The sequence below is a fragment of the Protopterus annectens genome, chromosome 17.part0 (genome assembly GCF_019279795.1).
Source record: "Protopterus annectens isolate FY-2018-M chromosome 17.part0, PAN1.0, whole genome shotgun sequence".
NCBI lineage: Eukaryota > Metazoa > Chordata > Ceratodontiformes > Protopteridae > Protopterus > Protopterus annectens.
In genome coordinates this window covers 47,062,793-47,079,404 of record NC_056751.1, presented here as the reverse complement: position 1 = coordinate 47,079,404, position 16,612 = coordinate 47,062,793, and the positions used below count along the sequence as shown (strand labels likewise).

At 43.3% G+C, this 16,612-nt stretch overlaps 1 protein-coding gene across 6 annotated transcripts in view; it reads left to right on the top strand.

The window, feature by feature from the left end:
- The window catches only part of MAPK10 (mitogen-activated protein kinase 10), a 2,349,270-nt gene that overhangs the window by 1,912,866 nt on the left and 419,792 nt on the right, over positions 1 to 16,612 (top strand). The window lies entirely within an intron of this gene.

The window sequence follows — 16,612 nt, the reverse complement described above, 5'->3', positions numbered from 1 at the left end:
ACTGTGTACTACAGAGACAATTTGCGTAACAAGAAAGCACACCGATGAGGCACTTCAACTTAAAATGGATAAAATTCTGACTCCTGCCTCAGTCAACTGGATTTGACTAAAGGCCCAAGCACTGGGGGAACTATCACAGGAAAAGTGGGAGCTGGGCAGCAAGTACTGAATTACCCTCCCTGGGGTGGGGGTGTAGGGACTGTGCTTGATCATTCAGTATACTGCTTAATGTGCTGCATAGTGCAGTGAAACTGAGAACTGAATGCCTGCATGCACACTTTGGTGCAAGCATCAGTGAAAGTCTAAGCCGTGATAGGAAGCTGATATGTGAATAAACATAAAAAGCCTGAGATCTGCTAGATGATGGCATCCTTCCCAGTGCTAGACTGTCGCTTCTGATGGAAATAGATGGTTGGCATTTGGCCCAAGGGGAAACCAACTGGTCTCATATGGTGGTCAAGGGGGAGGCTTGATGCTCCTGGAGACAGTGACCCATAAATAAATAAATAAATGACAAAGAAGCACCGAGGCAGTAAATATCATTAGGGAACAGGAGAATTCTGGTAACAAGTGTTGTATTATATTTCTTTGGGGGGGGGGTTCAACCTAGTTACTTTTCTACCTCCTCAAATAAACCATTGTAGTGCTATATCTGCCTTTTGTTTATAAACAATTATGCAATAGGTATTTCCAATGTTTCTTCCTTAGTATAGATGACACTTTTGCATCAGTTTTGTTGTTAATGTGAACGCCAAATGGCATGTTTCTATTGTTTATAAGCAGGAAAACTTGACATCTATGCCTTGGTGATTTGCTGTTTTCATCTGAAGAGAAGAAAAAAACATCTTTGATACAGTCCATAGCAAAGACCTCTTGCAAGGAGCATGCTGCAAAACCAAAAGTATCTAGGATACTGAATCACCTGGAAGAAATGCAACATTCATGTAGAAGTACAAACCCACCTATATCTCATAAGTGTGACATAATTCTTAAGGCACAATGTCAGGGAATTCTGCTGCACTACGTTTCTATCCTTGTATTATATATTTACACTAAAATGAGACTGCAGTCTGCTTGCTGAATTTAAAAGGCATACCTGCAAAATTAACTGAGAAAGGAGTAGCCTGCTACCATTAAGAGGAAATCCATGGTTTGTATGGTATATGTATCTGTAAGATCCACAGTAGCTGAATGAGAAGTGCATGACAGACAGCACTAGTACGAAATGACAGTCGAAGTATACCTACGAATAGTCATCAGCATGAATCATAAGCATGAAGCATGCAGAGTCATATAGTGCATCGATGGTCTTTCTCTACTCTGACTTCTGCAGCAACTCTGATATACTATGTAATATTTTTTGTGAAGCAGCTTAAGAGAGCAATCATGCATAAGTGATTTTATGTGCATAATGCGTGTAACAGAAATTTCTTAAGTATAGTCAAATGCTGCCGCTTCTTTGGCCCTACAGATAGATGTGTAGTCTAAACCCCAGCATGGAAATCCTGAGTAGGACATGATGCAGGCAAAGAGAAGAAGAAACATTTGGTGTTACATACCAGCTGTTTACAATTATTTTTGTTTGCAAGGTCTCGGAGTTAGTTTATATAAACAAAAGAGGTCTGGATGGTGCAGAGGGCTTGTCCCCAGAGAAATGGTTATCGATGTGTTTTCAGTGTTATAAAGAGTAGTCACCCACTGAGTGGTTGTTTCAGTGTGTGTTTTTTTTTTCTTATGATAACGATGTAGTCACCAGTGTTTTCAATGTCTGCGGTGTTTTATTTGTAAGGGTGCAGTACTGGCTACCAGCTACTTGCACTATCATAATGTGACCTGTAACCATTTGTTTGAAACAAATATGTCCCACCGTACCTGTGCCACATACAGAGACAGTGTTTGAGATGCCTTCCGCAATAAAGTAATCACAGAAGTGTGTCAAGAAATATCGAAAAAGGAATCCCAAGAGACATGTCCAGCAGCAGCATCAGGAGAGGAGGAAAAGATGTTCTTCTCAGTCCAGAGCATCCTGAGAGACTTCCTGGTGGGGAATCAGGATGGCAGTTCCTAGTACATCAACTTCACAACTGCAGATCATAGATTCTCCCATATTCTTCAAGTACAGGAGATTGTTAAGAAGGCCAGCAATATAGTCAGGCAGCACTAAGGAATGAACAATGCTTTTGTCAGCTGCTTTTAATGAGTCTCCTACTCTTCATAAGTTCATAGGTGTGCACTAGGCTAATGGCCCTGGAGCCTTTACAAGCCTAGCCCATAGGGTTACCCTGGCATCGTGTCACCCGACCTTAGTTCCCAGTGCCTCTGTCAGGTAGATCCACTGGAGTGATCTCTGGGGTGAATTTTCTATTTCCCATCCACTCATCAAGATTTCTGTTGAAGAAGGCCAGTGAGGCGCTCCGCTTGACATGTATGGGAAGTCTATTCCATAGCATGGGAAGCCTCTGGGTTATGAACCTGCCCCTCCAGCTTGTTCTGTTGATTGTGGTAATGAGGTTTAGGTCTCTGGAGCATGTAATGTGGAGGGATTGGGATTTCTTTAGATGCAGCATTTCTAATAGAGCTGGGTCAGACATGGCTTTGTAAGTCAAGCAGAGATTGCCTCTAAGTAGGTGATATGAGACAGAGAATAGTTGGAGTTTTTTGAGTCTGTCCATATAGGACAAGTGTTTAAGGCCTAAGATCCTCTTTGTGAGGTATTTTTGCGGCCTCTCCAGTTGTTGTAGGTGTCTAGTGAGGTACATGCCTAATGGAGCATTGTACTCGATGATTGGCCTAATGAGGGAAGAATAGAGGGAGACAATGACCTCTTTCTTCCTGGATGCAAAACCCTTAGTAGATGCGCCTTATAGAAGGACTTTCTGACCACAGTGGCAATGTGGTGGTCGAAAGAGAGGTTGCTGTCAACCTGTGTTCCCAGATCTCTTCTGGTGCCTTCTGCGTTCAGTGGACTACCGTTGATGTGGTAATTCATGGGAACCGGGTTTTCCCAAAGGGGATGGCGACACATTCTTTGGCAATTGAGCTTAAGGCCATGGTTCTGACACCAGTCATTGGTCTCAGTGAGGCCTTTCTGTAGGATGTCAACATCACTTGGGGAGTTAATTATGGCCCCCAACTTGCAATCGTCTACGAACTTTGTCAGCTAGAGTCCCTTCATGTTGGCCTGGACTTCAGAGAAGTAGATACCAACAGCAGAGGACCCAGGACCGAACCCTGTGGGACTCCACTCATGAATGGTCGACAGTCTGACTTGGAGTCAACTACTTTCACACAGTGGGTTCTATCTGTGAGCCAGTTTCAACCCACCTAGTGATATAGGGGTTGATGCCTAGCTTAGTGAGTTTTTCTATGATTCCTGATTGGGGAATGGTATCAAAGGCCTTGGCCAAATCAGGGTAGGGTGTATGAACCACCTTGCCTTCATCCACAGCTCTGGTGAGTGACTCAAAGAAGCCGACCAGATTGAGGAGGCATGATCTACCCTTCACAAAACCAAACTGTGTGGGATCCAGAGTTTGGAGGTTCCCTATATCTTTGTGTATTAGGTCCATGATGATGCGTTCCATAGCTTTGCATATCAGACTTGTCAGGCTAATGCAGTGATAGTTCCAGGGTCTGTAGTTGCTCCTCCTTTGTGGAGAAGGATGACTGTAGCAGTGCGCCATTCGGTAATGACAAAGCCTGAGGTGAGGCTGTGATTGAACAGGGCACAAAGGTGGGGTGCCATTTCACTCTGTAGTTCATGTAGAACAGAGCCAGGGATATTGTCAGGTCCCATAGAAACTGTATTCTTGGCCTTGGACAGTGCTGTTTTAAATTGTGCAGCAGTAATACTGGATGCCTGGCAATCTACTGGTATTGTGATTGGTCCTTTGGTGGGGGGGAGAGGGCTAAAATTGGCACTGAATCTGTCTGCCAGTATATTGGCAATATCTGTTGGCCCGGTATAGGAGATGCCATTGTGCAACAGCTCTGAGCAAATCTGGGTATGGCCGTGGGGATTCTTTACATAACTATAGAAGGCCTTGTTGTTGTCTTTACTATCTGCTGCAATTCTGTTTTCATAGTTAGCTTTACAGGATTTGATGAGGGATCTCAACTTTTTGTTGAGGCTGATAAGGGAGTTTTTTCCAGTCTTGGGACTTCACCTTATTTCTCATCAGTTTCTTCCTTCTGTTGTAGAGTTTGTTTATGACAGGGGACCACCAGACTGGCTTCCTTTTTTTTGGAGGAGAGCATCTTGGTTCTATTGGGTATGGCGAGATCCATGCATTTGTGTACATGTTCATACAGGGTATTAGTGTAGGATTTGGCAGTCATGCAGCTGTTCTCCAATTGCATGGGTGCCGTGAAGTTAGGCACCTCTGGTTTTTAGGAGCCCAAAGTTAGCTTTGATGAAGTTTTTCATGGTGGTTACCTTTGCGGGGGGTGGGGGTGGGGGGGGTGGATTTCCAAGGTGATTAGTTTGTGGTCGGATCTAACCAGGGAGGAGTTGATTATTGGTACTGAGCAATGGTCACCCATGTTATTTATGACCAGGTCAAGGATGTTGCTACCTCTAGTGGGGGTAAGAATGAGCTGGTCCAGGGCATTAGAATTAATGAATTCCAGGAAACATTGGGCAAGTGTATTGTACATGAGTAGTTTTCCCAGTTAATGGAGGGGTAGTTGAAGTCGCCCATTGTGAAAGTGTTAGGTTGGACCCTAATATTCTCCAGGGTGCTTAGTAACATGGAGTGTGAGTCTTGGGTTATGGTTGGGGACCTATAGCAGGCTATGACCGGAATCGCTGTCTTACCCAATATTAGCTGCACCTGAAGTATCTCTGATGTGTCATGTTGGGCTACCAGTATGGAGGTGTGCTCATCCTTTATGAATATGGAAACACCACCACCTTTGGAGCTTCGGTCCAAGTTTTGTGGCCAAAAGGTATGGAATGAGTTATAGCCTGGTAGTGCAGGGGTGCTATCTGCTGCCTTAAACCAGGTTTCTGTTACAGCACAAATGTTGATGTTCTCCTTTTTAAGGAGTGCTTCGAGTGAGTGCATTTTGAGATTTAGACATCTAGCGTTGAGTAGCATGACCCTCAGATTGCATTTGTTTGTAACTGTTACGGTGGTAATTTGGTCTTTGGAACACCACCTAAAAAAGGCACTATAGGAGTGGCAAGAGCCTTGGCCAGTATCTAGAAGCCCAGGGGTGACAGATGCAAGCTATCTCTGGCAAAGCATCTAGGTCTGTCAGTCATGTCATACCAGTCTGGGCTACATAATCCGAGAACTCCTCCATGTCTCTTTTCATGTAGTCCAGGGAGGCACTTCTCAGGTCATTCACACCCACATGTACAATGACAGAGTCATATTTGTACCTGTTGTTGAGGGACCTGATTGCGTGCGTTATGTGGCGGATCCTGGCACCTGACAAGCAGTTGACTGTTACTTTCTCCTTATTCAACCTAGTGAGTAGGACATCAGTGTGCCTCATTATCGAATCACCTATGACTAGTGTGTTGGCCATGCTGTTTTACTTTAGGGGCTTTGGTTGAGTGGCACACTGTTTAGGAGAGTTAAGTGCCTCATGATTAGTGTTGTGTTGTGGTGGTCGAGTGCATTTCTGCCTTGGAGGTCTCTGCTGTTTGTGTAGATTTTTATTGAGAGCCTCCATGGCGGTGTGTGTGTGGTTTGTGTTTTTATGTGAAGGCAGTGCTGGTGTGTGTTCTGGAGGGCTGTGTCTTCCATGTGTTGTGATGCAAGTGTTGACCTGCTCCTCTTGACCAGCTATTCCCGTATTGGCTGCAGAGTACATGGCCTTCAGTTTGGATATACAAGTGCATCTCTCGCAAGTCTGAGTGTTGGGAGGTAAGATGACAGTGTTGTCAGTGTACATGAGGCAGTTGCTCCATTGCCTCAGGATGCCCAAGCTCACCAGGCTAATAGGAGAAGGCACAGGGAACTGACCTTTAGACATGCCTGGAGGGGTGGCATTAATAATAAATGCTTGAGCTGTTTCCTTGTAGAATGTTTAGTGCTGGTAGCACTGTTGTGTGCTACAATAATTGCTACAAGAAGTCTGGTAAAGTGCTAGACTAATAAGCTATTGAAAGTGCAGGAGAGCAGAAAACTAGCAGATCTAAGGGAAAAATTGAAGAGCACCGCTCAGAAGCTTGCAAAAAAATTCCTGGATACAGCAAATTTGTATCTGGACTACACTTGTTCCAGGAAAGGCAGGAAACAGTTTTTTTTTTTTTTTTTTTTTTTTTAGTAGAACTTGAAGAGACAGAAGCTAATGATATAATGCAATATGCAGAAGCTAAAGGGGTGGGCTTTTGCTAAATTCTTACTATTAACAGTAGAATGAGCTGATGTAATGTGACTGAGGGGGGAGTGTCCAGTATCAGCTTTATACCAGAGAAGGGCAACTCAAAGCCACCAAGACAAAAAGACCACCACAACAACTGGGAGGGTAGGTGGGAAAAAAAAACAGTTGTACAGATTACAGAGATATTAAATCAAAAGTGCAGACGATAAATGAAAAAGCCTGGCTAATCCTCACTCTACACAACGTATTTAGTCATAATTCTCTCCTTCTAATTAAAACATTCTCACTCTCATTTACTAACGATGTAAGCTTGTGGTTCCTATTACAATATTAATGTCAACTTCTGACTCCATGTTCTAAAATGTATTTTGTTGGTTCTTCAAGCAACCCTATACTTTTGTACATTATTTTTGAATTTTCTGTATGTTTTTGTTGCTTTTTGTTGGAGCTTTTCTCCCCGGGCCTCTGCTGAAAATGGACATATATCCAGTCGGACTATCCCGGTTAACAAATGTAAAATAAATAAAACAATAAATAAATAAATAAACTTTTATCTTTTCTCAATATCACAGCTGGCAGTAGGTCAGTCTCTCTGCAGCAGCCTGAGCAACAGGTATATCTGATTTAAAACACTGGCTATTTAAGGCACAAAAACCAGACCAATTATCCAAAGAAAAACAGATGTAGGAATGTCCTGGCTAGCTAAAATCAGTTCTGTTCACTTTCTCTCACTAAGAAAACAGGCCTTTAGACAAAGGATTTCACTACAAACTGAGGTCAACACTAACAGATATTCAGCTGTATCACACAACAAGAATAAATGCATTTAGACTTCATAGATGAAGTGACAAAAGTGAGAATATTATTGAAATGTATTTGTATATAAAGATATTTAAATTATACAAAATTGTCTGCTTACTGATTCAATGCCAGAAATGCAGTTCTAAAACATAGACACAATTTATCAAAAATATGTATCTATGAATATGAATCTAAAGTGGGAGACGTACATTCCTGAATGAGGATGGGTATAATATATGTGTATAGGTTTAAGAGATTTGGTGTATGTGTTGCAGTTCAGCTTGTGTATCATATGGTGTGGCATCTTGTATTCATTACACAGCCTGAAATGCGTACTGATGAAGATGGCCAGAAATAGTGACTTGTCCTTTATCTAGGGCATACTAAATACCAGGTGCTACAGTTTTGGCAGTTTGTACCTTTGTTTCTGTACACAGAAGACTCAATACACACTCCACTCACACGTGAATGTTTCCTAGTAGTGCTCTCTCCTGAGTTAGAAAAACTTGCTTTCAGTTTGTGATTTGCAGACACTCTGAATTACCCCAGGTTTTTTATACATGTACTCATCAAATTTCTGAATAGCAAAACTTCAGTCAATGCTTCTGCCAAAGTTATTTTATATGATACATAGGAGGGTGGCCTAATGGTTAAGGTGTTTGCTTTACAGACACAAGGTGCAGGGTTTGAGTCTCACAAGGGATAATTGGCTAGGCTTAAAATGGCTCGCAAGGGCAGTTAGCTTAGTACTAACCTATGAACGGGAAACCACACATTATATTGCTCAAGCAATACTGCTCTCATTCCATATTTTAATACAGCTGTTAACACATTTGATAGTTTATTTAGGTCATATAATGTTAACAGTGACTCCTTAACCAAACTAATTTTCATCATGCTCTAGTTCGCATAGATAGTTTTAATTTCTTCATGGACTTTAGTGCATGAACTAACATTTTATAACCTTTCTTTATGCACAAATGGAAGGGTTGTCCCAGCCCGCCTTGCCATTTAGTTAAAATTCAACATATTGCATTCCTATGAACATGTGTACTGTCCTGCATTCAGCATTCCTTGAGAATGTGTACTGTTCTTCACCCTGCATTCTTTTAAACATGTGTACTGTCTTGTCCTCTGCATCTCTTTGAAGATGTGTACTGTCCTGCTACCCAGTATTCCTTTGAACACTTGTACTGTCCTCCACCGTGCATTACTTTGAAAACTCATACTGCCCTGCACACTGCATTCCTTTGGACATGTGTGCTGTCTTGCACATTCTCTAAATACATTCTGTCCTGCACCCTGCATTCCCTTAAACACGAGTATTGTCCTTCACCCTGCAGTCCATAAAATATGTGTACTGTCCTGAACCCTGCATTCCTTTAAACATGTGCACTGTCCTGCACTCTGTATTCTTTTCAACATGTGTACTGTCAAGCATCCTGCATTACTTTGAAGACATGTACTGTCCTGAACCCTGCATTCCTTTAAATAAAGTGTACTATCTTGCACATTCTTTGAACATGTGTACTGTCCTGCACCCTTCATGCCTTTGAACATGTGTACTGTCCTACACCTTGCATTCCTTGAGCACGTGCACTTTCTTTCACCCTGCATTCTTTTGAACATGTGTACTGTCCTGCACCCTGCATTCCTTTGAACATGTGTAGTGTCCTGCACACTGCATTCCTTTGAACATGTCTATTATTCTGCACCCTGCATTCCTTTAAACATGTGTACTGTCTTTTGCCTGCATTCTTTTGAACACGTGTACTGTCCTGCACACAGCATTCCTTTAAACACATGTACTATATTCCTTTCAACATGTGTACTGTCCTGAACCCTGCATTCCTTTAAAAATATGTACTATCTTGCACATTCTTTGAACACGTCTATTGTCCTGCACCCTCCATGCCTTTGAACACGTGTTCTGTCCTACACCCTGCATTCCTTTGAACTTGTGTACTATCTTGCACATCCTTTGAACATGTGTACTGTCCTGCATCCTGCATTCCTTTGAAAATGTGTACTGTCTTACACTCAGCATTCTTTGAGAATGTGTACTGTCCTTCACCCTGCATTCCTTTGAACACGTGTACTGTCCTGCACCCGGCATTCCTTTGAACACATGAACTATCCTTCACCCTGCATTTCTTTGAACATGTGTACTGTCCTGCACCCTGCATTCCTTGAACTGATGCACTATCCTGCACCCTGGATTCCTTGAACACATGCACTGTCCTGCACCCTGCATTCCTTGAACACTCATACTGACCTTCACCCTGCATTCCTTTGATCAAGTGCACTGTCCTGCACCCTGTATTCCTTTGGACATGTGTACTGTCCTGTCATCTGCATTTCTTTGAACACATGTACTGTCCTACACCCAGTATTCCTTTGAACACTTGTACTGTCCCCCACCTTGCATTACTTTGAACACTTGTACTCCCCTGCACCCTGCATTCCTTTGAAAGTGTGTGCTGTCCTGCACATTCTCTATACACATCTACTGTCCTGCACCTTGCATTCCTTTGAACACGTGTATTGCCCTTTACTCTGCATTCCTTAGAATATGTGTACTGTCCTGAACCCTGCATTCCTTTGAACATGTACTGTCCTGCACATCCTTTGAACATGTGTACTGTCCTGCACCCTGCATTCCTTTGAACACTTGCACTATCCTACATCTTGCATTCCTTGAGCATGTGCACTGTCCTTCACCCTGCATTCCTTTGAACACACATACTGTCCTGCACCCTGCATTCCTTCGAATATGTGTAGTGTTCTGCACACTGCATTTCTTTGAACATGTCTACTGTTCTGCAGCCTGCATTCCTTTGAACACATGTACTATCCTGCACATCCTTTGAACATGTGCACGGTCATGCACCCTGCATTCCTTTGAACAGATGTACTGTCCTTCACCCTGCATTCCTTTGAACACTTGTACTGTCCTGCACCCTACAGTCCTTTGAACATGTGTAGTATCCTGCACATCCTTTGATCAAGTGTACTATGCTGCACCCTGAATTAATTTGACCATGTGTAGTATCCTTCAAGTTGCATTCCTTTAAACATGTATACTATCCTGCCCCCTTCATTCCTTTGAACATGTATACTGTCCTGCACATCATTTGAATGCATGCATTGTCCTTCACCATGCATTCCTTTGAACATATGCACTGTCCAACGCCCTGCATTCCTTTGAACATGTACTGTCTTGCACCCTGTATTCCTTGGAACACGTGTGCTATCCTGCACATCCTTTGAACACGTTTACTTCCTCCACTCTGCAGCCCCTTGAACATGTGTTCTATCCTGCACATCCTTTGAACATGTATGTGTACTGGCCTGCACCCTGCATTTCTTTGAACACGTGTACTGTTCTTCACAATGCATTCACTTGAACATGTGCACTGTCCTGCACCTAGCATTCCTGGAGCACATGTACTGTCCTTCACCCTGAATTCCAATGAACATGTGAAGTGCCCAGCACCCTGCATTCCTTATGTGTACTGTCCTGCACATCCTTTAAACATGTGTAATCTCCCACATGCTGCATTTCTTTGAACACATGTACTGTCCTGCACCCTGTGTACATTGAACACATGTACTCTCCTTCACCCTACATTCCTTGGAACACATGTACTGTACTGCACCCTGCATCCTTTGAACACGTGTACTGTCCTTCACCCTGTAGTCATTTGAACATCTGTACTATCCTGCACATCGTCTGAACACATGTACTCTCTTGCATCCTTCATGTCTTTAAACATATGTACTGTCCTATACCCTGCAGTCCTTTGAACATGTGTACTATCCTGCACAACCTTTGAATATGTGTACTGGCCTGCATCCTGCATTCCTTTGAAAATTTGTACTATCCAGCACTCTGCATTCCTTGAAAATGTGTACCGTCCTGCACCCAGCATTCCTTGAACATGCATACTGACCTTCACCCTGCATTCCTTTGATCAAGTGTACTGTCCTGCACTCTGCATTCCATTGAATATGTGTGCAGTCCTATCCTCTGCATTTCTTTGAACACGTGTACTGTCCTGTACCCCACCTTACTTTGAACACTTGTACTGCCCTGCACCCTGCATTCCTTTGAACACATGTGCTATCCTGCACATTCTTTGAACACATCTACTGTCCTGCACCCTGCATTCCTTTGAACATGTGTATTTTCCTTCACCCTGCATTCCTTTGAATATATGCAAATTGTCCTGAACCCTGCATTCCTTTAAACACATGTACTATCCTGCACATCCTCTGAACATGTGTTCTCTCCTGCAACCTCCATTCCTTTGAACACTTGTACTATCCTGCACCCTACATTCCATTGAACAAGTGTACTGCACTCTGCATTCCTTTGAACATATGTACTATCCTGCACAGCCTTTGAACATGTGTATTGTCATGCACCCTGCATTCTTTTGAACATATGTACTGCCCTGCACCCTGCATTCCTTTGAGCATGTGTACATTCCTTGGAACATATGCACTGTCCTGCACATCCTTTGAACATGTGTACAGTCCTGCACCCTGCATGCCATTGAAAATGTGTACTGTCCTACACCCTGCATTCCTTTGAACACATGTGCTGTCTTGCACCCTGCAGTCCTTTGAACATGTGTACTGTCCTTCACCCTGCATTCATTTGAATATGTGTACTGTCCAGCACCCTGAATTTCTTTGAACATGTTTAGTATCCTGCACATCCTTGGAACATGTGTGCTGTCCTGCACCCTGTATTTCTTTGAACACATATACAATCCAGAACCCTGCATTCCTTGACCATGTGTGCTGTGCTTCACCCTGAATTCCTTTAGACATGTCTACCATCCTGCACATCCTTTGAACATGTGTAATCTCTTCCATACTGCATTCCCCTGAACATGTGTACTGTTCTGCACCCTGCATTTCTTGAACACATGTACTTTCACCCTGCATTCATTTGAACATGTGTACTGTCCTTCACCCTGCATTTCTTTGAACATTTGTTCTGTCCTGCAACTTTAAGTCCTTTCAACATGTGTACTATCTTCCACATCCTTTGAACATGTGTAGTGTCCTACATTAGGCATTCCTTTGAACATGTTTACTGTCCTTCACCCTGCATTGCTTTGAACATATGTACTGTCCTGCACCCTGCATTCCTTTGAACATATATACTATCCTGCACATCCTTTGAAAATATATACTGTCCTGCACTGTGCATTCATTTGAAAATGTGTACTGTCCTACACCCCACATTCCTTTGTATATGTGTACTGTTCTGCACCCTGCATTCCTTGAACACATGTACTGTCCTTCACCCTGCATTCCTTTGAATATATGTACTGTCCTGCACCCTGCATTCCTTTGAACTTGTGTACTATCCTGCACATCCTTTGAACATGTGTACTGTCTTGCATGCTGCAGTCCTTTGAACACATGTACTATCCTGCACATCCTTTGGCCATGTATACTGTCTTGCACCCTGCATTCCTTTGAACAAGTGTACTGTTCTTCACCCTGCATCCATTTGAATATATGGACTGTCCTGCCCATGTTGTGCGCCATGCATTCCTTTGAATACGTGTCCTGTTGTGCACCATGCATTCCTTTTAACATGTGTACTGTTCTGCACTCCTTTGAACTTGTGTACTATCCTGCACATCCTTTGAACATGTGCACCACCATCCTGCACTCTGCAATTGTTGAGCTTGTGTACTGTCCTTTGGCCTGCATTCCTTTGAACACGTATACTGTCCTGCATGCTGCAGTCCTTTGAACACATGTACTATCCTGCACATCCTTTGAGCATATGTACTGTCCTGTACCCTGCATTCCTTTGAACAAGTGTACTGTTCTGCAGCCTGCATCCATTTGAACATATGGACTGTCCTGCCCACTGTATTCCTTTGAACACATATACTGTCCTACACCCTGCATTCCTTTGAATATGTGCACTGTTCTGCACCCTGCATTCCTTGAACACATGTACAGACCTGCAGCCAACATTCCTTAAATGCTTGTACTGTCTGACACCCTACATTCCTTTGAACACGTGTAGTGTCCGGCACCCTGAATTCCTTTGAACATGTGTATTGTCCTGCACTCTGCATTCCTTTGAATGTGTGTATTGTCCTGCACCCTGCATTCCTTTGAATATGTACTATCCTGCACCCTGCATTCCTTTGAAGACATGTAATGCCATGGACATTCTTTGAGCACATATACTGTCCTTCATCCTGCATTTCTTTAAATATGTGTACTGTCCTGCATTCCTTTGAACTCATGTACTGTCCTCTACCCTGCATTCCTAGAGCATGTGTACTGTCCTTATTCCTTTGAACATGTGTGCTGTCCTGAACTCTGCATTCCTTTGAACATGTGTACGGTCTTGCACCACACATTCCTTTGAACCTGTGTATTGTATTGCTCCCTGCATTCCATTGAACACATGTGCTGTTTTGCATCCTGCATTCTTTTGAACACATTTACTGTCCCACACCCTGCATTCCTTAGAACATATCCTATTTTGCACGTTCTTTGAGCATGTCTACTGTCTTGCAGCCTGCCTTCCTTTGAAGATGTGTACTGTCCTTCACCCTGCATTCCACTGAATAGGTCTGCTGTCCTGCACCCTGCATTTCTTTGAACATGTGTACTATCCTGCATCCTGCATATATTGAGCTCGTGTACTATCCTTCAACCTGCATTCCTTTGAACATGTGTATTGCCCTGCATGCTGCAGTCCTTTGAACACATGTATTATCCTGCACATCCTCTGGGCATGTGTACTGTCCTGCACCCTGAATTCCTTTGAAAATGTGTATTGTCCTGCAGTCTGCATTCCTTTGAAATGTGTACTATCCTACACATTCTTTCAACCTGTGTACTGTTCTGCACTCTGAATTCCTTTGAACACATATACTGTTATACACCCTGCATTCCTCTGAACATGTGCACTGTTCTACACCCTGCATTCCTTGAACACATGTACTGTCCTTCACCCTGCATTCCTTTGAATATGTGTACTGTCCTGCACTCTGAATTCCTTTGAACTCATGTAATATCCTCTACCCTGCATTCCTAGAGCATATGTACTGTCCTTATTCCTTTGAACATGTGTACTGTCCTGAACCTTGCATTCCTTTGATCCCATGAACTGTCTTGCACCCTACATTCTTCTGAACACGTTTACTGTCCTGCACCCTGCATACCTTAGAACATGTGTGCTGTCTTACACATTCTTTGAGCATGTGTACTGTCTTCAGCCTGCCTTCCTTTGAAGACATGTACTGTCCTTCACCCTGCATTCCTCTGAATATGTCTACTGTCCTGCACCCTGCATTCCTTTGAATATGTGTACTACCCTGCACCCTGCATTTCTTGAGCCCATGTACTGTCCTTCACTTTGCATTCCTGTGAACACGTGTACTGTCCTGCATGCTGCAGTCTTTTGAACATATGTACTATCCTACACATCAGTTGGGCATGTGTCCTGTCCATCACCCTGCATTCCTTTGAACACATCTGGTGTCTAGCACCCTACATTCCTTTGAGCACATGTAGTGTCCTTCAACCTGCGTTCCTTTGAATATGTGTACTGTCCTGCATTCCTTTGAACTCATGTAGTATCTTGTATCCTGCATTCCAAGAGCATGTGTACTGTCCTTATTCCTTTGAACATGTGTACTGTCTTGCACCCTGCATTATGTTGAACACTTACTGTTTTGCATCCTGCATTCTTTTGAACACATTTATTGTCCTGCACCCTGCATTCCTTAGAACATGTGCTATCTTGCACATTCTTTGAGCATGTGTCCTGTCTTGCAGCTACCTTCCTTTGAAGATCTGTAATGTCCTTCACCCTGCATTCCTTTGAATAGGTCAATTGTCCTGCACCCTGCATTCTTTTGAACACATGTATTATCCTGCACTCTGTATTTCTTGAGCCCATGTACTGTCCTTCACCCTGCATTCGTTTGAACACGTGTACTGTCCTGCATGCTGCAGTCCTTTGAACACATGTACTGTCCTGCACATCCTCTGGTCATGTGTAGTGTCCTACAGCCTGCAATCCTTTGAACAAGTGTACTGTTCTTCACCTTGCATTCCTTTGAATAGGTCTACTGTCCCGCACCGTACAATCCTTTGAACATGTGTACTATCCTGCACTCTGCATTTCTTGAGCCCATGTACTGTCCTCCACCCCGCATTCCTTTGAACACATGTACTTTCCTGGACTCTGCATTCCTTTGAACATGTGTACTCTCCTGCCCCTGCATTCATTCAACATGTGTACTATCCTGCACCCTGCATTCCTTTGAACATGTGTATTGTCCTGCACTCTGCATTCCTTTGAAAAGGTGTACTATCCTACAGATCGTTTCATCCTGTGGACTGTTCTGTACTCTGTATTCCTTTGAAAATGTGTTCCATTCTCCATCCTGCATTCCTTGATCTCATGTTCTGTACTTCACCCTGCATTCTTTGAACACATGTACTGTTCTGCACTGCAATCCTTTGAACACATGTACTATCCTGCACATCATTTGAACAACTGTACTGTCCTGTACCCTGCATTCCTTTGAGTAGGTCTACTGTCCTGCACCCTACATTCCTTTGAACATGTGTACTATCCTACACCCTGCATTTCTTGAACCCATGTCCTGTCCTTCACTTTTCATTCCTTTCAACATGTGCACTGTCCTGCACTCTGCATTCCTTTGAACATGCATACTGTCCTTACAAACTGCATTCCTTCGACCGTGTCTACTGTCCTCCACCCTGCATTCCTTTGAACATGTGGACTATCCTGTACATCCTTTGAACATGTGTACTGTCCTGCACCCTGCATTCCTTTGAACATGCGTACTGTTCTTCACCCTGCATTCGTTTGAACATCTGTAGTGTCCTTCACCATGAATTCCTTTGAACATGTGTTCTATCCTACACCCTGCATTCCTTTAAACATGTGTACTGTCCTGCACCCTGCATTCCTTGAATGCGTGTACTGTCCATCACCCTGTATTCCTTTGAACACATTGTGCCCAGCACCCTGCATTCCTTTGAGCACGTGTAGTGTCCTTCAACCTGCATTCCTTTGAATATGTGTGCTGTCCTGCATGCTGCATTCCTTTGAACTCATGTACTATCCTGTACCCTGCATTCCAAGAGCATGCATACTGTCCTTATTCCTTTGAACATGTGTACTGTCTTGCACCATGCATTCCTTTGAACCCGTGAATTGTTTTGCACACTGCATTCTGTTGAACACATGTACTCTTTTGCATCCTGCATTCTTTTGAACACATTTACTGTCCCACACCCTGCATTCCTTAGAACATGTGTGCTATCGTGGACATTCTTTGAGCATGTGTACTGTGTTGCAGCCTGCCTTCCTTTGAAAATGTGTACTGTCCTTCACCCTGCATTCCTTTGAACACATGTACTGTCCTGCTCTCTGCATTTCTTGAGC